Below are 24,684 nucleotides of genomic sequence, written 5' to 3'. Positions count from 1 at the left end.
AATGATGTTATTGCCATAATACTGTGTTGTAGCAACAACAAGTGTCACCTATTGGATAGAGTTACTTCATTACTTAATTGATCCCTTCATCCCCTAAGGGCAAACAGACAAGCATCCACTAGAGTCCAGTAGCAGCACCTTCAGTCATTGGTCACCCTGATGATGGTGATGATGATAAGAGTACCCCAGCTTAAGCTGTTTCCGTTCCTTGGTCTCCTGCTCCACATCCATTCCCCACTCTATTGGATTGGTAGAAAACATAGGTATAGTAAAAACCATATAGACTCATGTGGCATTGGCAAGCAAAGAACAAGGCTGCATTGCTTCATCTCCTTCTCCACAACCATTGCCTACTCTATTCTATACATTCAAAACATGGGTAAAGGAATAACCCACGACTGGGTCTGCATTTTGAAATGGCACCCTATTCACTATATAGTGCATTAGGGAATATGGTGCCAGTTCAGACACAGTGCATGGTCAGGCAAGACCTGGAAAGCCTTCAATATAGAATTATAGCAGGGGTGACAAGCCAGGCCAGATCATAGACAGTAAATGTAGATACAGCAGTTACTGAATATTTAAAAGGCACAGAGATTAAGCAATAAATGACAAAGTAAAGCTGGCACACCAGGGTATTAATAACTAATGGCCATCAATGAGTTATAGGCTTCTCATTGTAATGAAAGTCATTGCAAATCAGCAGTTGTCCGAGGTTATTATTATTTATAAATAATTGATGCGTGAACCACAAAGAAGTGATGTGTTTTATCCAATACCTTCTTACCCCTCAGAATGGAAACAGAGACATGGTTGTAATGTAGATGTCACTGGATTGAAAGGTCATACAGGATGTGCCTCTGGCAGAAAGTAACTGGACTGAAGGTGACAACAAGCACCTTGGTGACACAGTATAATCTGCTACAGTATTTTGATATTCATAAATGACCTCATATTGTTGTCACATATTGTTGTGATTAGTCTATAGCCTCTCTCCTTTATGTCAATCCTCCAGAGATAATCATGGCTTTCATAGCACTCATCACAGACGTTTCAGGTTAATCATTTGTATGAAAATAAGTCAGTCTAATGTTCAGACTAGGCATTCGTTTATCATTTAGACCAACACCTGGAAACGGTTGCTAAGCGTTCAAACTCATGTGTGCCTACCACTGCCATTTTAAAAGGACATTTGTGGAAAACTGGTTCCATAAATCTCCAAATCACAAATAAACAAACAAAATGGATACATCCTTTACTATCTCTGCTTTTTCACCTCTTACCTGTGCATATTTGACACATGATGTGAACATGTCGGTTTATGCCACTTTTGATGGGGATCGAATATTCTATATATCGACCTCATTCAGCATCATCCATCTCTAATCCAAAAGGCACAGAGAGGAAGAGAGGTACGTCATCACCCAGCGCCTGCTCTGACGTGTTCATGGGGTGTAAACAACAATCCTGCAGGAATCTGCAACATGCACCGAAAATTAAAGCATTTCGTTGCCGATAATAAAGCTATTTTATGCTCGCGGGCATGGAGAACTGGAGTCTTGTATCCCTTTGTGTTTTGCTCGGTTTTACGGTGAGATGGGCTGTAATCCTTGAACTCGTATTCAGGTAGAAAGTGGACTAGCTAGCTTTATTTGTGCTAATGCTGCACCTGCAGTGCTCACTGACAGCTCTCAGTTTCAAACATAGCTAGCTAGCTAGCGTGGCATTGTGAACGTATCAAATTGCTGATTTTTGAGTGGTGAAAGGCAGCCGGTATTTTGGTGCAATTATTATGGCCATTATACGAACAAAAATATGAGAGTCAGCTTGTTGCCACTCTTCAGCAGCATGACTGTGCTCTCTTCCTCTGCATATTATTGCTGTAGCTAGCTAGTAGATATTATCATTTAGCAGCATATTCACACATTTATCTTGTTTCCAGGGGCTGGCAAACCACCTATGTAAGGGGCGAAACTCAACGGCACTGGCAAGAAGTGACATATAATCTGCCTGTTTGTGAATGGTAGGCTGGTCTAGATGCACCTGTCCAATAGCCTATGCTATTGTCTTGCATTTGTATGGGTTTTTAGCTAAGGAACTCAACTTTTTCTTTATCCATCCAGGTACTTCAACAACTTGAAATGCTGGGGTTTAGACTGACCCCCCCCCCCCCCCCCCCCCCTCCTAACAGCCTAACATAGCCTACTCTGTGCTCATGTCTAAGTCTGTTTGTACACACACACACAAGTTATTTCTAACACTATGTCACCATGTGTATGTGCTTCCCTGCAGAGCCAAGCGGATAAACCCAGAGTGGGTGGAACTGCACACGTCTCAAGGTTATGAAAGCTTAGCCCATAAGATGTTTACGAGAGCCACAGCTAAGACTACTGAAGGACAGGTATCAAACAGTTGTTAACCCCCCCCCCCCCGCCCCGTGTGGTTTTCAATATCATCATCTACGATACATTTTACATAAAAGTTCTATAGGTGATTATTTGTTTACTGGGTTATCCACGAAATGAGTCCCTTTTGGGTAGTGTAACTTGGTGGGGGGGGGGGGGAAACGTATTTCACCAAATTATTACATTCTGTCACATGTTCAATTGAATTAAAAAAACATGTTTTCCCATATCAAGAGGTTACATTTTGTTTTAGTATGTGCCAAATAAAGTAACAGGTTAACTGCAACAAGGTTGACGATTTATCTTAAAATCAGCCATAAATCCCCTTTGTGACAGGGGGAATGGAAGCTTGTGTGCAACAGGGAGGGGCAATTGAATGCAAGCTTCACAACAACAAAAAATGCAATTGTTAAGACATTTCTAGCCTGTCTATCTATTGGTAACAGGGTTGATGTGTTATGCTCGACCCACTCAGTTTTCCACCACAAAATACCAGAAAATGGCCAGAAAGAGTAGAAACAGCCCACCTGCTTTTACACTATGATTAGACTGTTAGATGTTCAATGTTGTTGTTTTTTTATATATATATTTAAAGGGGAATAGTTTCATCATATTAAAAGGAGAGCTTAGTTGACGTAACAGGGTTGACCTTAAAATGGGGGACAGGTGTTTTATTTCACCTTAAAATGAGTCACTAATCACATTAAATAAATAATAGTCTTCAGAAATGACTTTTATCAAAGCAATAAAATAACTATGGCTTTACAATGATGGTGAAAACTTAGGGGATATTTTGTGGTTAAGTGGGTTAAAATCATGTCAAAATGCTGAATTTGGGCAGTTAAGCAAATCTTACTCTTCATTTAATACAGTGAGCTCCAAAAGTATTGGGACAGTGACACATGTTCTGTTGTTTTGGCTCTGTACTCCAGCACTTTGGATTTGAAATGATACAATGACTATGAGGTTAAAGTGCAGACGGTCAGCTTTCATTTGAGGGTATTTTCATCCATCTCGGGGAAACCCGTTTATAAATTACAGCGCTTTTTGTTCATAGTCCCCCCATTTTAGGGGACCAAAAGTATTGGGACAAATTCACTTATGTGTATTAAAGTAGTCAAAAGCTTAGTATTTGGTGTCATGTTGCTAGCACGCAATAATTACATCAAGATTGTTACTCTACAAACTTGTTGGATGCATTTTCTGTTTGTTTTGGTTGTGTTTCAGGTTATTTTGTGCCCAATAGAAATGAATGGTAAATAATGTATTGTGTCATTTTGGAGTCACTTTTATTGTAAATAAGAATATAATGTGTTTCTAAACACTTCTACACAAAAAAAATATATATATGATTTTTGACCTTTTAGTCAGTTAAGAACAAATTCTTATTTTCAATGGCAGCCTAGGAACAGTGGGTTAACTGCCTTGTTCAGGGGCATTAATATGGATGCTACCATGATTATGCACAAATATAATATTTGTGAGTCTGCAACTTTCTCACTCGTCATTATTAACGATTCATTCTGGACTATCCGTAATCATGGTAGCGTCCACATGTATGTAGAAGTTATTTACCATTCATTCATTTCTATTGGGCACAAAATACTCTGAAACACAACCAAAACAAACAGCAAATGCATCCAACAAGTTTGTAGAGTCACAAGCTTGATATAATCATTACGTGCTAGGAATATGGGACCAAATACTAAACATTTGACTACTTTAATTCACATGTAAGTGAATTTGTCCCTATACTTTGGTCCTCTAAAATGGGTGGATTATGTACGAAAGGGATGTAATTTTTAAACGTTTCACCCGTTATGGATGAAAATACCCTCAAATTAAAGCTGAAAGTCTGTACTTTAACCTCATAGTCATTGTATTATTTCAAATCCAAAGTTCTGGAGCACAGAGACAAAACCAACCGAAATGTGTCACTGTCCCAATACAGTTGGAGCAGACTGTATATCAAGCTTTTAAAATACAGAATTGGTGCATTATTTCTACCAAAAAATATCAAAGGAACGCAAAAGGGACTCATTTCATGGCTCGATATGAAGAATTAGCTTTCTTTCTGCACATTCCTATCCTGTTTGAGAATATATATATACTGATTGTACTGTATGACATTCATTTATCACAATGTCTTACATCAGATAGCATTACGACTCCCTCGGCATTAACTGTCGGTTGAGGGACGAGAGTCGAAGAGTTGTTGGAAGACGCCACCTGTCGGAAGACAATGAATAGGATGATTCACTTATTATTCATTTTTTTGGGACTGAATAATATATGTATCTTTTCCCAGTTCCTGTTGCAGATCTGCTGATATATGTTCCTGCTGTTGTGCTTTACATCTTTTTTTTATTTTATTTTTTTACCTCAGTGAAGGATCAAACAAGAGAAGGTAAGGCAGAATTCTGTCATGTACATGTCCTCTGTTTGCTTGTAACTAAAACGTTACTAGAAAAACAAAGATACTTAGACTAGAAAAGCAAAGATACTGTAGAACTAGAAAAATTAAGATACTAGGTCTGCACAGTCCTGTATCCTGCTCTATCCAGGCCTTATTCTCATCGACCTCGGGCATTTCCAGTTGTCTTTTAAAAACCAAAGCTGTCTCTGTCACTGCACTACAGATTCTGACTGACCAGCGTTAGAAACTCTATGAGCTGGAGCCCTTTCCACTCACAGCCCCTGTCATCCCATATACGGATTGAAAATGTTGTCATTGATAAGCGCCTAAGTTGGAATGCAGCGGCTGTACAGCAACATGGTGTACAGTACATGACATCAGAGGTCAGGTTCTCCACTTCATAGTTCTGTAGGGGTTTTGACTGACAACCGTTATAAACTTGAGCATCGCTCACTGCAAGAAAATGCCCCCCATTCCTCCCTCTAATCGGGCTACTCTTTTTTTGTCTGAATGAGCGAATTGCTGCAGACGTTGAGGAGTATAATAAATACTGCTTTGATGTCATACAAGCAAACCACACACCCCTGAGCCCAAAAGTTAACAGTCCCATATTTGAAAACTCATGTCATTTACATGATCAATGTTTTATCATCACTGTGATGGATCTACAGTGATAAGGATGACAGGTGTTATACCCTGGGTTGTCCTGAACACAATGAGCCTGTGTTTGTCGTACTGTGAGGAAAATGAGCCGCCAAACACGCACTTGAATGCACTCGTGACTCCATTCTATGCGCACCAAAATTACATCTGTTTTTCTGATGTGCCTTTGGAAAGCCTAACGCTGTAAGATTGTATTTTATAGCATGTCGGCAATAGGATAAGCGGTCAAAAGATGTATTTATTTATTTTGGGATGTTGGGGGCACAGGGCTGTGTTCCAGACCAAAAAAAACGGCAAGTGTGCTTCCTTTAGTTCCTCAATGGCAAAGCTAGGTGAGCTCAAAAAAGCATCTGATAGTTGTAGGCTCTTTCATTGAGTCATAAAAGTGCATTGAAAGGACTTAGGTTCTGGGGACACTTTGGAGAGGTGTGTGGCCACTTGGAAACACCACTTAGACTTGTCATTCAAACCCTTGTCATCGTTTTCCCCCCTTCTTATCTTGCACCCACTCCAACATTTCAAATAATATTTTTTTTAATGTTTCTGAATGTATCAGGAGTATTTTCCGATTTCGCTATTGACAAATGCTGTGTAAAGTACAGTAAATGTAAAATGCACAAACAATCAACCGTGTATAATGTTTGGGATTCAGTCTTGTGTCAGGTGAACTGTTGTGTCTTCCTCTTTGGACTGATCCTTTCTCCATAATCTCCAAAGTGTTCTGTTTCAATTACTACCATGGTCATGCGTATGCTTTTTATAGTTTCTTCTGTTGGAAACATTTCAATTTGGCCCTATCCATATAGACCAATGTCCACGTGTTTTCGGGGTTAACCGTATCGTCATGTCTATATTCTTTAACCGGGCGTCAAATACAACAGTGTAAGCCTGGGCTGGGACATGCAAGGCTCTCTGGCCTTCGTCCTGGCCCCTCAACTACAAACAGATGGAGCTCTACCACTCCCTGCCCTTCTTCTGCTAATTACTGGGCAAGTGTTTCAAGCAGGGCCTGGCAGGCCGAGGGTGAGTTAGCCGACTTAGACTTACAGCCCTGGCTAAGGAGGTTTGTGTGTGTGGAAAGATGTTGTGTGAGAGCCAGCAGAGAATGTATGATTTCACTGTGTAAAATTAATCAATCAGACAATCAGTTTACCATCAAGTCTGATGGGGAAAAAAGCATCAAAGATCAGATTATTTTCATTAACTCTGAATCACAGTCAGAATGATTATTTTTAAAGAAATACTCTGAATCAACAACTTCCTGTAGCCAGTGGACAAAACATGGCCCCATGAAGTAGCCTATACTATGTCCACTCTGCCACACACAATAGCGGAGTTATTGAGGCGAGGCAATCCGGTTGGATGACTGTTACTAGTGTCCTCACATTTGTTTATCTAGTAACAATGTACCAAGGGCATCTGGTAGCAAATGGATAGCTGGATTAGATGGGTAGGGGAAGATATGTCCAGATGACACTATCGCCATGCCCAAGCTCCTCAGCTATTCCTGTGTGTGCAACTTTACCACCACACAACTTCTACAGCTGACCTACTGTGAAATACTTTTAGCTGATGCATGGTCTTCACAACATACATTGACTAACTTGGGATGCACGGACAGTCATGGTACACAGCTGTTGTCTTTTTGGAGTCCGCTACATCAATCTTAATTCTCAGAGGAACATGTGAGAGAGAACAACAGAGAGAGCTGAGATTCAGCCCATGCATACTGTTGAAAATATGAATTTTAATGTTTTACTGCTTTACAAGTGCATTTATAGCGCATAATGGTTAAGGACTTGTAAGGATTTCATGGTAAGATCTACCTACGCCTGTTGTATTCGGCGCATGTGACAAATAAAATGGATTTGATTTAGATTTAATGTACAGACAGTGCCCGAGTGAGTTTATGTTTTGGGTATTTGACCGTTTTAAAGTGATACTTCGGGATTTTCCTCAGTCAGATGAACTAGTGGATACAATTTGTATGTGTCTGCATGCAGTTTGAAGGAAGTTGCTAACTAGCTCTAGCGCAATGACCTAGCAGATACCCATAGACTTCCAGTCATTGCAGTAACGCTAGTTAGCATTGGCTTGCGAAACTACCTCTAACTTCCTTCATACTGGACACAGAGTAATAAAAATGGTATCCACAAGTTCATCTGACTCTGGTGCAGTAGATAAGGGTTCCATTTCAAGGTTCGGTGTACTTTACCATTTGTCTTCTCACCCACCTTCTACCGAGGTTGTTCCTGCTAGTAAAGATCGATGTAACAGTCCTGGTGACGTTTGCTGGCTGCCATTCCTGTCTGACCCCAGCCAGGCCCTGTACTGCATCTTTCCTGTGGAGTGGGGCCTCTTCGAGGTACATACTGTGTAATTGATAGTGTCCCCAACATTTTTCAGTGTTCAAGCCAATTAGTCATACTCTCAAGTTAACGTTTTACATAATTAAGCAGACGCTCTTATCCAGAGCGACTTACAGTAGTGAGTGCATACATTTTCGTACTGGTCCCCAGTGGGAATCGAGCCCACAACCCTGGCGTTGCAAGCATCATGCTCTACCAACAGAACCACACAGGGTCAAGTTCTTTCCCTAATATCCTGCGACATGAGTCACCTAAAGTTTCTAGAACGGGTCGACAACAGTAAATTATGTTTTTTGGCCCCCCAAAGTTTTAGTAAAAAATCTTTTAAACTAAATTCACCAGGATTCCAGCTAAACGTGTTTAATTTAGGAAGTCTGTTCACCATGTTTTCCCACAAATAAAGCAGGAGACATGATCGTGTCTCAATGTAATCAAGGTATCAAATGATTGTTATTTTCAAGTACAATCTATTTTTGGGCAATTTGCCGTGCATAAATAATTATAATTATGTTCCGGTTCTCCAACCAAAATCGTTCCACGGCTGAATCTAGATCCCTGTTCTGGAATGTTATGGTGACCAACCGATGTTATGGTGACCAAACCAGGTTCTTCATCCCACAGCCCAGTCTTTTGACATAAAGATGGATGTAAGACATGAGTTTTCAGACTTTTGTTGCCTAGGGAACCCCACCCTGTGGCGGGAAAAGTACCCAATTGTCATACTTGAGTAAAAGTAAAGATACCTTAATAGAAAATGACTCAAGTAAAAGTGAAAGTCCCCCAGCAAAATACTACTTGAGTAAAAGTCTAAAAGTATTTGGTTTTTAAATATACTTAAGTATCAAAAGTAGAAGTAAATGCTATAAATAATTTCAAATTCCTTTTATTAAGCAAACCAGACAGCACGATTTTCTTCTTTTTTTTTTTTTTTACAAATAGCCAGGGGCACACTTCAACACTCAGACATAATTTACACAACAAGCATTTCAGTTTTTTGAGTCCACTAGATCAGGGGCAGTAGTGATGACCACACTTTCTCTTGATAAGTGTGTGAATTGGACCATTTTCCTGTCCTACTAAGCCTTCAAAATGTAACAAGTACTTTTGGGTGTCAGGAAAAATGTATGGGTGTAAAAAGTGCATTTTCTTAAGGAGTGTAGTGGCGTAAAAGTTGTAAAAAAAATATGAATAATAAAGTACCCCAAAAAAATGACTTAAGTAGTACTTCAAAATATTTTTACTCAGTTAATTTACAACACTGCCCCTGCCCAGGCAAACTGGTAACACAGGGACCCCACATCATATGTTAACACTTTTTTAACATCTTGTATTATCATCAGGTGAATGATAATGGGAAGAAGTAATCAACATTTTAATATGACTATATTTGGTAGATAGCTTTTCATTATTTTGACATCCCCACAGTTCTGTAATCGGAAGATGAAGTGTAGTCTCTAACATAGCCTATTAGAAAGGTAATATAACGCCAAACACATTCTGAGCTAATAGCAGCCGCTAGGCTGGTTAAATAAAGGTTAGCCATGTTTTGGTCGAGAAAGCAACAGCACTTGCCACGACTAGTGAAGCCCGGGTGCTTTTTCAAAGCCTACAGTGCCTTGCGAAAGTATTCGGCCCCCTTGAACTTTGCGACCTTTTGCCACATTTCAGGCTTCAAACATAAAGATATAAAACTGTATTTTTTTTGTGAAGAATCAACAACAAGTGGGACATAATCATGAAGTGGAACGACATTTATTGGATATTTCAAACTTTTTTAACAAATCAAAAACTGAAAAATTGGGCGTGCAAAATTATTCAGCCCCCTTAAGTTAATACTTTGTAGTGTCACTTGGGGTAAGTCGCTTGGGGTATGTCTCTATCAGTTTTGCACATCGAGAGACTGACATTTTTTCCCCATTCCTCCTTGCAAAACAGCTCGAGCTCAGTGAGGTTGGATGGAGAGCATTTGTGAACAGCAGTTTTCAGTTCTTTCCACAGATTCTCGATTGGATTCAGGTCTGGACTTTGACTTGGCCATTCTAACACCTGGATATGTTTATTTTTGAACCATTCCATTGTAGATTTTGCTTTATGTTTTGGATCATTGTCTTGTTGGAAGACAAATCTCCGTCCCAGTCTCAGGTCTTTTGCAGACTCCATCAGGTTTTCTTCCAGAATGGTCCTGTATTTGGCTCCATCCATCTTCCCATCAATTTTAACCATCTTCCCTGTCCCTGCTGAAGAAAAGCAGGCCCAAACCATGATGCTGCCACCACCATGTTTGACAGTGGGTATGGTGTGTTCAGGGTGATGAGCTGTGTTGCTTTTACGCCAAACATAACGTTTTGCATTTTTGCCAAAAAGTTCAATTTTGGTTTCATCTGACCAGAGCACCTTCTTCCACATGTTTGGTGTGTCTCCCAGGTGGCTTGTGGCAAACTTTAAACGACACTTTTTATGGATATCTTTAAGAAATGGCTTTCTTCTTGCCACTCTTCCATAAAGGCCAGATTTGTGCAATATACGACTGATTGTTGTCCTATGGACAGAGTCTCCCACCTCAGCTGTAGATCTCTGCAGTTCATCCAGAGTGATCATGGGCCTCTTGGCTGCATCTCTGATCAGTCTTCTCCTTGTATGAGCTGAAATTTTAGAGGGACGGCCAGGTCTTGGTAGATTTGCAGTGGTCTGATACTCCTTCCATTTCAATATTATCGCTTGCACAGTGCTCCTTGGGATGTTTAAAACTTGGGAAATCTTTTTGTATCCAAATCCGGCTTTAAACTTCTTCACAACAGTATCTCGGACCTGCCTGGTGTGTTCCTTGTTCTTCATGATGCTCTCTGCGCTTTTAACGGACCTCTGAGACTATCACAGTGCAGGTGCATTTATACGGAGACTTGATTACACACAGGTGGATTGTATTTATCATCATTAGTCATTTAGGTCAACATTGGATCATTCAGAGATCCTCACTGAACTTCTGGAGAGAGTTTGCTGCACTGAAAGTAAAGGGGCTGAATAATTGTGCACGCCCAATTTTTCAGTTTTTGATTTGTTAAAAAAGTTTGAAATATCCAATAAATGTCGTTCCACTTCATGATTGTGTCCCACTTGTTGTTGATTCTTCACAAAAAAATACAGTTTTATATCTTTATGTTTGAAGCCTGAAATGTGGCAAAAGGTTGCAAAGTTCAAGGGGGCCGAATACTTTCGCAAGGCACTGTATGTCAGATTACTCCAGTGTAATTAGCTATTAAGTTGACATCATTAGAAATATCAAATATTTTCCTGTTTTCTACTGTAGGTATGTAATTCAAAATCTATTTATTCTGTTGTCGCTAGTGATATTCAATCAAAAAATAATAATTTGAGGAGGCCCTGCAGTACCTCTGCTGCTCCACCCCTGTATGAATAGCCCTGATTTAGGATGTAGAGGATGCCTACCTATCGTTTAGGAGACCGTCGTGATCTACAGTGATAACTGCGTTTTTTACCTGAGGGACCACAATATCTGCCAAGTTGAAATCAGTTGGTGGTAGAAAGACGAGGGGGCTAAGGTAGTTAACACAGTGCTGCCCCTTATAGACAGGAGTGGTGCGCTGTGCCCCCTGTTCTTTAAAGCACAGCCTACATGCTCTCTCTCTCGCACACACACACACACACACACACACACACACACACACACACACACACACACACACACACACACACACACACACACTCAATTCCTCTGTGCTTAGCCAATTGGAAATGGATCCCATGCAGGATTGTAGAAAACAGAGGAATACAATGTTGAATTGGGGGGGGGGGGGGGGGGGGGGGGGGGGGTCATTGTGACTAGGTGGGGGGGATACAGATAAATCTAGCTAATTTACTGCCAGGGTCATTTCAGCACATCATTGTGGGGCCATGTGATGTGATGTGGTGCCAGGGTCCAATGCTATCCGTGTCAGAGTTCATCCATTCGTTGTGCAAAATGTTGTCAGCCAAACCGCTGCGTCCTTGATAAGTGAACTTACACGTGTGTATGTACACACAGCGAGGCCACACTGGAAGAGAAGGGAGAAAGAACGAGGGAGGGCGGGCGGGAGAGAGGGGAGGAAATTAAAGACGAACGGACAATGACGGATCACACAGGGGACATTAGTGAGAGCAGCATCGCAAACACTTCCGCGGCACCGTTGAAAGCGTGTCATGATCGAGGTGCTGAGGTAAAGTAACACTGTTATGGGGGAGGAGGATGAGGGGAGGGTCGGGGGTGTAGAGGGGGTCGGCAGCTGAGGCCAAGGCTCGCGGCTCAGCTTTTTGAAACCTCCCCTATGCCCGCCGTGTCCTGTAGACCTACCCATTCCCGGAGGTGGCACCCAAGGTGCGGTGAAGTGAGAAGTAATTGAAAATTCTGTGCGGCTGGTCAGGATGGCAGTATGCATGGCAGTTGTTTGTTTATGAAACGATACAAACATAATACACAGGGTGTGAGTGACTCCATAGCCCTACAGGCCGCGGTGCGAGGGGCTCCAGGTGAAGCCTCTGAACTAATTGTGAAATTGTGTAAGCGGAAGCCGGGCCAAGAAAAGCGGACATGGCGAGAAGTGGTGGGAGGGTGAGGAGGAGGGGATCGGGGGTGAGAAGGGGAGGGGCGGGAGGATAAGTTGTAAGTTTACCCATCAAACAGCACTCTGGCCATCTCAGTTTTCCTGCTTCACAAAAATGGCACCAAATGCTGCAGCCTGTGACATTCCACAGAGGCTTATAGGTGAGGAGCGCCACCAACGGCACTAACCCACATTTGCTGCCGAACCCCATGGTTCATGTGTTGAACTCAGCCCAGGCGGCATTGGGGGGACATTCCGGTAGGGTACTTATTTGGCGAGGCTATAGGAGGGGGGTGTTCGAGCAGAGATGAGGCCTAGATGTCGGCAGGACGGCCTGCCTGCTGACTGGGCCTGTCCGTAACCTCCACACACACAGCTGTGCTCTGAGCAGCTGTAGCAAGGCCCAGAGGACCTTGTAGAAATTCACATTATAGAAGGGACCACACTATCGCAAGACATGGTTAGACCAGTGTTTCCCAACCCTGGTCCTCCAGTACCCCCAACAGTACACACTTTTGTTGTAGTCCTGGACAAACACACCTCATTCAGCTCATCGAGGGCTTGATGATTACTTGTCAGGTTGAATCAGGTGTGCTTGTCCAGGGTTACAATACAAATGTGTGCTGTTGGGGTACTAGAGGACCAGGTTTGGGAAACCCTGGGTTACACTGATCTATGCATTGCATTTCTACATTGTTTCATATCACAGAAACCGAAGCGCCTTAATATCTGATCCCAGAACAACTTCTAGGGCACTTAAATCACAACGGTCCTAACTCCATCTGCCTTAGGTGGGTGTGGTGGGTGGACACTGTGACACTACAGTGGTCTTCTATGGGGTGGTCTGAATGTGAATGTGCCGAAGTATGCGGAAGTTGTTGTAATGTGATTATCTTTTGAACATTTAACCCTCTGTCCCCAAGTGTACAAATAAGTGCATTGCTTCTAGTGACATCCCATTCCCTGGACCCTGGCAGGGGCGATTTATGAGGCTGGTAATGCTTCCCGAAGCGCTCCTGTGTCAATGCACTGTGGAATGCACAGAAGGGATTTTTATTGCACTTTCAGTTGGGCCATTTTTACTTGGAGCAACGCCACTTGTTTGCTTCTCTTCAAAACATTGCGTACTGCAATACCATATATGTGAGTTTCTACATTTGAAACCCTTGGCTTGTGATGAGTTTTGTAACACATTGTATTTGATTCACATGGATTATCAACACTTCATTAAAAATAAAAAGTATATCAGTATAGGAAGTGAGCTATTTTCGTATTTAAAGGTGTGTGTGTGTGTGTGTGTTGACAGGATCAAGTGGCCAACACATGGGTGCAGCTTGAACGGCCTGATAAAGATCAAGACCATCCTGTCCACTGATACCCAGCTCTACCTCGGGTAATCCCCCTCTCCATCTCTTTATAGTTCTCTCTCTCACTCCATTTCATTATCTTTCGTTCTGTCCCTACTCTCTCTCTCTCTCGCGCTCTCTGAGAAGCCTCACACGAGAGCCTCTGTGTTATAGCAGAGTGAAATGAAGATTATCCCTTGTAATAATATGCGAGAGCAGCTTCTGAATACTGAGCACTACCAGCTGCTATGGGCTTTTATCGGCCCTCTGACAACTGTTGGCAATTTGCTGATGAGATTTCAGATTTGGAAATCCACAATAAACTATTTGAACCATTTCTGTTTGGGGGGGGGGGGAGCAAGATACAGCTAACTTTTCTGTGGCGACATGAAATGTTATGCCAGTCAAAGACTATTCTCCCCTAAGGTCCACATGAATGAGGAGAGGCTACAGTCAGTCATAGAACCCTTCTCTCATCGTCATGGTGGCGTGTGCTTGAATAACCCGTGGGGCTATATTTAGTGGTGTGCACTCTGAACAGGATGGACAAGTTCCTGCCAGACTGTTAAGACCAGGGATTAACTGGGAGTTCTGTGACTGCAGCGTATTTAACACAAATGAAAACACTAGATATTGTTGGTCATGGGTGAATATTATAATAACTGTATGTTGTGAGGGGAGGAAGGGTATACGTCTTTCTATGGCCTGGTATCACTGGTCACCTTACTGTTACAGTTGATGTGAACTACTGTGCTGACTATTTAAGGATGTGGAATACCACTAAATGGTTCTCAACAACCCCAGAAAATGATCTGTGAACTGTACTCTAAATCACCCTGACCCTCCAGCCCACTTCCATAGCCCACCCATCCATTACCCCTCTAAGCACTCCTCTTGCCCCATGTTGGGGGCCCTGTTGCCCCTTCTCCCCAGGGGCCCTTTAGGCCTTAATGGGGCCCATGACACAGCTGCCCTCACCTCTCACTCATGTGCTGCCATACCTTACCCTATCCCTAACCCTTCAGCCGGAGTGGAGGTACCCCTCTGGTCCCCTCCCCTCTCACCCCTCCCTTCTTCCTCTGTCTATCCCCAGTGAGTGACAATTGAAGGGTTAAACTAATGCTGGGGTTTGATACATTTCCCACATAGCTGGTGGTCTTATGGGTGGACCATGCTGGGGTTAAAACGAGCCAGCAGCCGCACAGTTCGGTTTCACCATGAGGTTTAGGTTTCTGGGCTGGGCCATTCACTATTTGGTCCGATTTATCATAGCGTTGTTTCTATGAATGATGATAGATTACTTAATTCTTCTCTGTTATTGTTTTGTTTTCAGTTTGGCCACCACTCTCCTGGCTATCCTACCTATGTCAATCAAACTATTGGTGAACCCTACTCTATGGCAGTTCAAACTTCCCTTGTTAAGTGAGTATTCTTGTCTTGTTTTCTGATGTTTGATTCCATTTGAGGTAAATTCCTCTCTGGCATTCTTCCTCTTCTCCTTCCAAGTTCACGAAAAATCAATCATCCTGCCTGCCTTGTGAGTAGAGGGGAGTAGGGGTGTGCGTGCTCACATGCATGTGTGTGTGTGCCTTCCTGCCTGCATGCGGTTGCTAATCATTTACCTCACCAACCGCAGTGCAGTATATAAAAAGAAACAGGCAACTGTAAGCGCTAGGTTATCTAGGTTTTACTGCACAGTGGGATTTGGTTTCAGATTTTGCTGATCTGTTGCTGCGTTAACGATTGAGTTCTATCTCCCACCTGTCTGTCCCCGGATCAATCAGTAATGCAATGTCCATGGCTTAGGGAGGAACGCCGGGATGTGGAGCAGAGGAGGGCGCTGTTTGTGGTTGATCAATTCTCGGGGCTATAGGAAGGAGTGTAACTGGATACGCAAAGAGTACCACTGTAGTTATACAATCGTGGAGGGATGTGCTGCGTCCAAATGGGCACCCTAATCCCTATGTAGTGCACTACTTTTGACCAGGGACGGTAGGGTGTTTATTGTTCAATGAAGTGTGTATAATTTAGGGGTGTTTAACCTTTTCTCCTCCAATTCTTTCTGTCTTCCCCTAGACCAAGTATGCCTACTACTGAATGACCTCCCTCTGCCAGCCATCTGTTTTTTACAGGCCTCCCTGTTCACGTAAGAAGCTACAGTAGGGGGACCCACTGATGGAGAAAGTATACTGGCCAAAAATAGCAGACCAACAGACCAGGTTAAAGGTCATAGGAGAGACTATTAATAAAAAAAAGTACAATCCTGTCCATTGATTTTAAACTCCTAACATCGCTGTTGGACAAATCCTCGGGAAAGTATAGGATGCTTTGTCAGATGAATGTTTGTGTTGATGTTCTATGGACGGTTTTATTCCCAGAAGAGTCACGTACCGATTCAAATGAAGTCGGTATGAAGGGAACAGTCGGAGAGGAAGCGAAACGGACTAACTTTCACCAGCTGTCATTAACTTCTTCCAGCAGGACTAATTGCTGTGCGTGTGGTTTAGTATAGGGATGTCTGTGGATTACACTGCATTGCCAGCATACCTCTCCTCTAAGCATGTCTTGTATAGGGACAGCAAGGTATTCTGTGTATCAACTCTAGTACAGTCTAACTGACAGGGCCCGCATTGTGCATCTCCACTCCACCCATTGATGGAGACATACATCTTTTGTTTGGGTAAATTGAAGACATAATTGCATAATTTAGTCAAATGGTTTCTTAAGCACAGTTATTGTAAGAGCGTCTGAATGTACTGGCTTTGTTGAACTGGCGAAGTATGTATTTAAAAAATAAATGTGATGGGTATTTATTTTGCCAATGAATAGATGGGGTTTTGTTGGATTTAAGAAGGCCCTACTACGGCTGTCTGAATTGTAAACACACGTCTTTATGTGGCATAGTCAGAGTTTATTGGATGGAGATATGTGTTTCTGAGAGACTACATTGTTCTTGTGCTCCCCCGCTCCCTCCCCCTCTATCTTTCCTCCGCAGTATGCTGCCATTGTTACTGAAGGATGGTCTGTTGGTGCCGTACGTGGTCACCTCCCTGGCCTTCCTGTTCGTCAGCGTATACCTGCTTTTCCGCACTTGGAGCATTGCTCAGAAGACGAGCTGCGTCTGGGGCCCTACCACCGCCCCATCCGTATGCCCAGCATGGACCTCGGAAGGGTCATCAAGTGGAAAGTAAGCGTAGCCTAGAGGTGTAAACATATACCCTTTCACGTTGCACCACCTCTATGTCTCTCTGTGATAGAAGGAAAGGCTAAAGTATTAATTCATCGCGAAACATTTATCCGATTGCAAAGACAACACAGATTGCGTTCTTTACCAGGCAGATAGTTGCAATGTTGTCTGTTCTAGTAGTGGGTAGGGCAGGGGTTGCCCAAGATTTTCTTTACCTTACTCAAGTTACTTCAGATAAGTTAAAAAAAAATGTTCACAGCCACCCGGTGGGAAGATGAGCTGGAGGTTTTTGTCACAGGGATTTCATAGTAATTTCAGAAGGTTGTTGTCGCTAACCACGTTTCCATCCACAGTTTTTATGTAGAGTCATACCGTATAAAACAAAAAAAATCACGACAGCTGTGATGGAAACAGGAAGATTGGTGGGGTCGTTTTGTGTCTATAAAATAAATGATGTGCTAAATGGCGGTGGAAACGTCTTTATGCGCAAATATTAATACAATAACCATTCATATCGAAGTGAACTTGGAGTCACGCGATGATATCACAGGAGGTTGGTGGCACCTTAATTGGGGAGAACGGGCTCGTAATGACTGGAGCGGAATCAGTGGAATGGCATCAAAAACGTCCAACACATGGTTTCCAGGTGTTTGATGCCATTCCATTTGCTCCGTTCCGGACATTATTATTAGCTGTTGTCCACTGCATAATATGGTGTGTCGTCCTCCCACTATGACTCGGGGGAAAGCATGCAGTTTATTAGGCTACGGATGAAATAAGTTACGCTGAACTTTACAGGGTGGTGAACGTGTTCTTGATGCTCCTTTCCAATAAATATCAAGGGTCTTATTCTGGTGACATGATGATCGATGCTTGACTGCCGTTTGACAAATAAAAAATATTCTGTCTCTTATCCATAACAATCTCATCATGTAGACTAGCCTACCTGCACAGTATCAGCAAGCTGTTGGCTAGAATGCACATGCCAAGACCAGAGTAGGCACATTTGCTATTTAACTATTTAACAATGTTATGGTCCAATGGAAACACATTGAACTTTACATAGTTTTTTTCCGTACATGACAAATGAAGTGAAACAGTACATGATGTGAGCACTACGTCATCACGCACTGATTTTTTTATCCGCAACAAGTTTGTTCGGTGGAAACACCACTGGTGGGAAATGCGCATATTTTCTTTATGCAGATTTTTTAAACATTTGCATGAAAATCTGTCACCTATTGGATGGAAACCTAGCTACAGTCATTTCATAGCCTGAATTGCATCAACGTGAGAAGATGCATATCTCTGCAACTGTATAAATAAATATAATGTGCCACGGACTGTAAGCTGTGTAAGCTGCCTGGGATGAAAGCCACTGCCAGGCCCCAAGTATTATTTATCACTTATTTAAGATACAGGCGTCTGACATGGCTTCCTGGCCCTGCCCAGCTCTACAGCTGCACCCTCCCCTCCCTTAGCCACAGAAATGGGCTGCATCCCAAATGTCACCCTATTCCCTATAGTGCACTACTTTTGACCAGGCCCCATTGGGCTCTGGTAAAAAAAAGTAGTGCACTGTATAGGGAAAAGGGTGCCATTTGAGATTGGGACGTAGCCAGTGACACCGCTACTGGGCGGTGCTGTGCGCTGTGGGAGATCATGAGAAGGAAGTGGTGTCTTTTTATAGAGTCATTAACACAAGTTTTGCCTAGATATATTTATTTACACAAGAGGCATAAATAAGGAGGCTAGGGTTTAATAGGGTTGGTCTCATACGGAGGCGCTTACGCAACCTACCCTCACTGATCCCTTGGCCCGTAGGTCCCAAATAGACATGTTAATGTTGATCCTGCTACCAACACTGTTTGCCTTTCTGTTCGGGACGCACCGGCCGAGGCAACATAAATGTCAGCTTGTGATGAGGGAGTGTCCTGTGATGCGGGATCGTCATGCAATGCCTCTTCATTTTATTTTTGATCTTGTCTACTTTGCATAGTTATTATGACTAAGCCACACCCATCCCACTCACGTTAGCAGTTCAGAACGAGAAAGTGTAGGCTATACAGAAATATTTGAAATTGAAAATCATTAAATGAAGTAATGAGGATGTCTACCAGCCTAATCAAGTTGTAGATTACATCTCACCTTCCAGTGTTCGAACTGGAATGGAGACTTCTCTTCGTGGTACTTACTCCGTGCAGCCAATTGCGATGTCTGCTTTAGGTATAATGCAGGGTGCCACTTGTAGATTTGACCGCTCTAACCCAGTTCCACCTCCAACACTACCCCAAAAAAACCTTGCTATGCTGGTATCGGCTTTCGCGGATCTGATAGAATCCAGCCCTTAATTAATCTAAAATCTATTCATGTAAAATGTCATTAGGACATTATCAATTTGAATGGCATGTCAAATTCAGTTTCTGATTTGACTGGGCTATGTGAGGGCCTTGGCTCGTGGTCTAACTGTGACGGCTTAACTCCCTTAGAAAACTATAGACCTGAAAAATCTCTCTCTATCTCTCTCTCTCTCTCAATCTCTCCTGCAGTTCTACATCTCCATCGTGGCCATGGCTGGTTTGTGCTTTATGAGCATGGCGCTGGCCCCTCTGGCCAGGCTGCCTGATTTGTTTCCCCTCCTGGTGTCAGTGTTCTTTTCCACCACTTCCTGGGCCTCCTCTTCTACTTCAACCTTGTCCAGATTGCCGAGCCGCCTCCACCTGGGAGTAAGAATCAAGAGTAGTCGCTACCCGGTAGAAAGAAAACTTACTGAAAAGCAAACTATGCACAGTGCCTCAGTCACTGACCACCAAGGACCAATAGGACTCGTGGAGAAATGCTACTAGTCTATAATCTTTATTCTAGGGATAACCCTCCTGTCAACATGAATGGTTGGTGTTTTGTCAATGCCTAATTATGTACATCAAACTTACATTTTTAATGTTTTTTTTTACTTGAATTGTTTTTCAATATTTCCAAATGTTTGTTCCATCATTACAATTATTTTGTACAAATTGTATTTTTCTTGAAAAATAAAATCACCTCAGATATGACTTTTCGATGAACCTCGATTTTTACAGCCGTATTGCCAGCACATATATTAGATCCGTCGGAAGCAGTTTCAAATAAGCCCCTCGTAAAGTGTCCACCTTCTCCAAGTCTTCAGCTAGCTAAATCACTGGCGGTAATAGTGTTGCACTGTGTCGTAGCCAGACAATAATTAGCCAAACCATGTCTTTCAACCATTTTAATTTAGCTTCATAAAATATTCATTACAATAGCTAGATACAAGGAGAGTCCACACAGCACACAAAGGGCTATGCATTTAAACACAGAAAGCAGTGACAGGTCAGACAGGCCCTAAAACTAGGATGATGGAAGATTACATATCTGAACATAATGTCATAAAGTCGAAATACCACAGAAAAAAATGGTACAAGCAATCTTTTTCCCCCTCTGCCTGTGAGTTAATGACAGGCATAAAAAAAAATCCATTACAACGATAAATGTTATCGGGTCACTGAGGGCCGGCTGCTATGCTGTGTATCTGCAGCCGCTGGCTCTGCAGCCAATAACACTCGAGATAGGAGAGGGAAGGGCGAGATATCCAGAGGCCTGTGCCTTTAGAAGTACTACTGTGGAAGGACTGGTAGGAAGGGGACAACAGATGAAGATGTGGAGTTAAAAAAAACAAGTACAAACGTCTATGGCCATTACCAAAACGCTGTCATTTTCATAAATGCATACTAGGCCTATTGTATTTATGACTAGAAATTACATATAGAAAATTGTATAAATTCATAAATTCAGGCACCACATTCAAAGCATCGCCATAGTGCTGGCCTAAGTGGCCTGTGTCATGATGGGTAGTGGCTGGAGACGGGGGGTGAGACCGAAAGAAAGTGGGACCCTCGAGGAGGAAAGGGTTGGTGGGGTCGAGGTCTAAGTTGATATGGGTAGGAGCCAAGCCGGAGGTGGGTTGGATTAGCGGGAGTGGTGGTGGGGGGGTGTTGGCTCGCCAAGGGCCCCTTCTACCACCTCCAGAGGGCCAGTATGAAAACATTAGTTTTGTTTATGGGCGTGCTCATTTTGTCCTTCACATGGCCTCCAAGGGTGATAAAGTGTGAGTTATATGATCCACCTTGGGCAGAAATAGGAAATGTGTCTGTGCACACCAGCTGTTGCTTAGGTCGCTTGGGCTGCAAGAGGCCTCGGCCTTCCCAGGCACAGACAAATAAAGAGCCGGAGACTGAAGTGTGTGCCTGAGTGTGTGTACACGTACGTGAATATTGTAGCCTCTCCTCGGAGCCCATATTCATGTTACTTTACTTTTCCAGGAAGCTAGAGGAAATGGTGAGGGTGGATTTCACACTGCATCAGGTCTAATAGGACGAGGGGGTTCGCTCGCTGAAAGAAAAAGATTTTCGCAGCGCTGCGTCGCGGCCGTTATTGTAGAATCAACATTTGTCACTGGCGAGGGAGAGGCTTTCTCCAGCAGACAGGGCTCAATGTAAATGTGTCTGACGTCTTAACGCTGCCTTTTCACTTTCTGACACGTTCCCCCAATGACTGACAGGCAACCTCCGAGACGTCTCTCCGCCTCACAACTGACAGCTTGGGTTCTATATTCATCAACCGGCCATCTCCAAGGAAGAGGAGAGAGTAGCTATTCCAGTTGCCCTCGGTAACCTACAGGAGGATATCAGAGAGGAAAACATGAGCGTAACCCTGCTGTCTGTCACACAGTAATATCACCACATTGAGATAAAGTTGTAGGCTCTATAATAACTTACTTTTATAAGGCCATTATGGATTTCATCAAATCAGAGGAGCTGCCAGACAATACCTGTAGGGAACAAAAAGTTATTAGATACTACTTCACATTTAGAGATGAAATACAGTTACCACTTTCAGAGGAAAATTACAACTGACACTGCAACTCACATCCCAAACGGACAAATCTGAGGGCCCAAGTGGTTTGATTTAGCAGTGAGATAAATATCTTAATTTTTTTGTTTTTAAATACTCACCTAATTGATTGACAATAAAGTAAAATCATAGTTCTCCTTCACTGGAGAACTGGAAAATACAACGACATCGTCTGTGTCAGAAATCATCTCTGAAGGAGTGCGTAGCCTGAAGCCTCTGGGGGCGATCGAACTAAAGGCTGCAGCTCTGCAAGCAGGCTTAAGTTTCACTAAAATAATATACAGCTCTGCTCCTTTTTGCAGCCTTTTTTAAATCAAAAAGCATAAAACTCCTCCCAAACAGGTGGCATGGGTCTGAGGAGGAGGAGAGAGGATTGATGTGGCAGATAGTGGTGAAGCCTGGGCCTCATCCCTGGCCCTGGAAACACCAGCCCATCTCATCGCTTTTATTACATTTAAGGAATCCTTTCTTTAATACACCCCATTACTGCTGACATACAAATCTTCCTCAACATGGACCCATCTATGGCCTGATCAATTTTTATACTGCTGAGCCGTCCCCTTTCTCCTCATTTTGTCATCTGAAAATTCATATTATATAGGGTTTTCTTATGGGGAAAATGACAGTAAAAATCGGTTACTGCCCAGAAGATGTCCACACGTTGGGGGGTTGCCCGTGACTAAATGTTTCTGAGAAACTAAAATGTGTTTCTGTCGTAAGCAGAACTGTTTAAATGTTATTTATTTTTTTATCCTCCTAAGAAAATATATTGTGAAGTGCAACATTGATTTAGAACACAACGTGTCTGTATGGGTTGGAGGGGGAGAATTTATTCATCCTTTGCACAACTCCTTTAATTTAATTTTCCAAATCTAACCACACACAAATAATCAATACCTTCTGCTGAGGGGAACTTATCTCAACATGATTATGGCCTTCTCTTTTCAATTCTGTAGCTGTCAGCACATACAGTACAGGCAGGTGTCCCTCCTCCTGGTGTATTTGTAAAAGACTGGGCAGAGCCTGAATGCTCACGGAAAGTGACTTCTCCAGAGTGCTTACGAAACTTTCTTTAACCTTTTAAAAAGAATGGCTGTTAAGCGCTTCTCAACACCACGGGCCCGGGGCACTTTGAAGAAAGAAGATTTTTTTAAAGGGTGCTGCTTGCTACTGTCTGTAACTAAAGAGGGAAGGAGGATGGACCAGATGGGGGAAGTGAAGTGGCTTCAGAGGTTTTGGCCGTCAATGCTAAAATATCCTTGTCGATTGACCCGGCTGCCATGGCAGTATGTATGTCCTGCCCTGGCACTGAGCTGCTTGAGGCTTCGCTTGGCCCCTTAGACAGTGTCAGGGTTTACAGTCCAGATCTAAGAAGAGCTTGTGTCATCTCCACACGGCTCAGGTAACACTGAGGTGACTCTTCGTCTCCAGGGCTGGCTAGGGTTCTCTGTCACACTGTAGATATACACTGAGTATATCAAACATATACTTATTCCTAATATTGAGTTGCACCGCCTTTTGCCCTCAGAACAGCCTCAATTCATCAGGGCATGGACTCTACAAGGTGTCAAAAGCGTGCCATAGGGATGCTGGCCTATGTTGACTTCAATGCTTCCCATAGTTGTGTCAAGTTAGCTGGTGCGCCCAGGCACCTACTACCATACCCCATTCAAAAGCACTTTTGTCTTGCCAATTCACCCTCTGAACGGCACAATCCGTGTCTCGATTGTCTCGAGGCTTGAAAATCCATCTTTAACCCATCTCCCTCCCCTTCATCTACACTGATTTGAAGTGGATTTATAACAAGCGACATCAATGAGGGATCACAGCTTTGACCTGGATTCACCTGGTCAATCTGTGTCATGGAAAGAGCAGGTATTCTTAATGTTTTGCACACTCAGTGTACCTACATAAGACAGGGAGCTAACTAAGCTTACTGAACTCAGTGGGCATTTCCTAGCCCCAATATGGCCCTCGGTTATGTGAATTAGTCCGAGAGTTAACGGAACTGCATCGTTTTGACCCGAATGGGTCCGTTTCTTCTTCTTCACTAGAACTGTTTGTTTGCTTTATAGCAGCCCAACAGCTTTTCCTGGAAAGTGCAGGCGGAATAATCGGTTCACCAAATCATATTTGTATGCCATTGTATTCATTGTGGACTAACTGACGACATGAAAGGCTGACAGGTAATTAGAGGAGATCAATCATTCTGGCGAGGTCCTCGGGGAAAGCTGACATTACGTCACATTGACTTACTCACCTAGCCTGGCAAGCCGCTGATCCCGCAAGCGTACATGAATGTTCGCCGCGTGGATATCCATGCAGAAAACATTCATGTAAGCTTACAGGATCAGTGGCTTGCCAGGCTAATACTACTGCTATAAGTACTGTGTTTTACCCATCTCTTCCTGAAAAACAAATACGCAAACCTTCAGTAACCCAAGAAAGGATGTTCGTGAGAGGCTCTCAAGTTAACAATCTGTCACAGCAGTTGCCATCTTCAACAGCCATCTCTCCCACTGGACACAGACGTCAGATCAACGCCTATATTTGATTTACATTCGGTTGAGTTTGTCAACTAACATAATATTCAATGTGAAATCAACAACAAACAAACAAAATTGGACTTAGGTTAATAGTTGGGTGATAAAAAGACGAAAGGCCCTTACGTTGATGACTTTTTGCAAATCCAATTGGTTGTCCACGTTGATTCAACGTCATCGCGTAGATTCTTGTTGTTGTAATTATGTGGACACAACGTTGATTCAACC

General features: G+C 42.9%; 1 long non-coding RNA gene and 1 pseudogene across 1 annotated transcript; one reads left to right on the top strand and one right to left on the bottom strand.

Moving 5' to 3' along the window:
* Positions 1 to 1,419: 1,419 nt before the first annotated feature.
* LOC139406804 (dolichyl pyrophosphate Man9GlcNAc2 alpha-1,3-glucosyltransferase-like) lies at positions 1,420 to 19,884 on the top strand (annotated as a pseudogene).
* A 616-nt stretch (positions 19,885 to 20,500) lies between these two features.
* On the bottom strand, positions 20,501 to 24,684 carry LOC139407693 (uncharacterized). The gene is made up of 3 exons (XR_011634116.1): positions 24,583 to 24,684; positions 21,778 to 21,830; positions 20,501 to 21,673 (listed from the first exon to the last, which is right to left on the bottom strand). It is a non-coding gene; the product is annotated as an uncharacterized lncRNA (long non-coding RNA).

This window comes from Oncorhynchus clarkii, chromosome 4, assembly GCF_045791955.1.
Source record: "Oncorhynchus clarkii lewisi isolate Uvic-CL-2024 chromosome 4, UVic_Ocla_1.0, whole genome shotgun sequence".
In the NCBI taxonomy this organism is placed as follows: Eukaryota; Metazoa; Chordata; class Actinopteri; order Salmoniformes; family Salmonidae; genus Oncorhynchus; species Oncorhynchus clarkii.
Note: the sequence above shows the minus strand (reverse complement) of the source record. Positions and strands in the feature narration are given on the sequence as shown.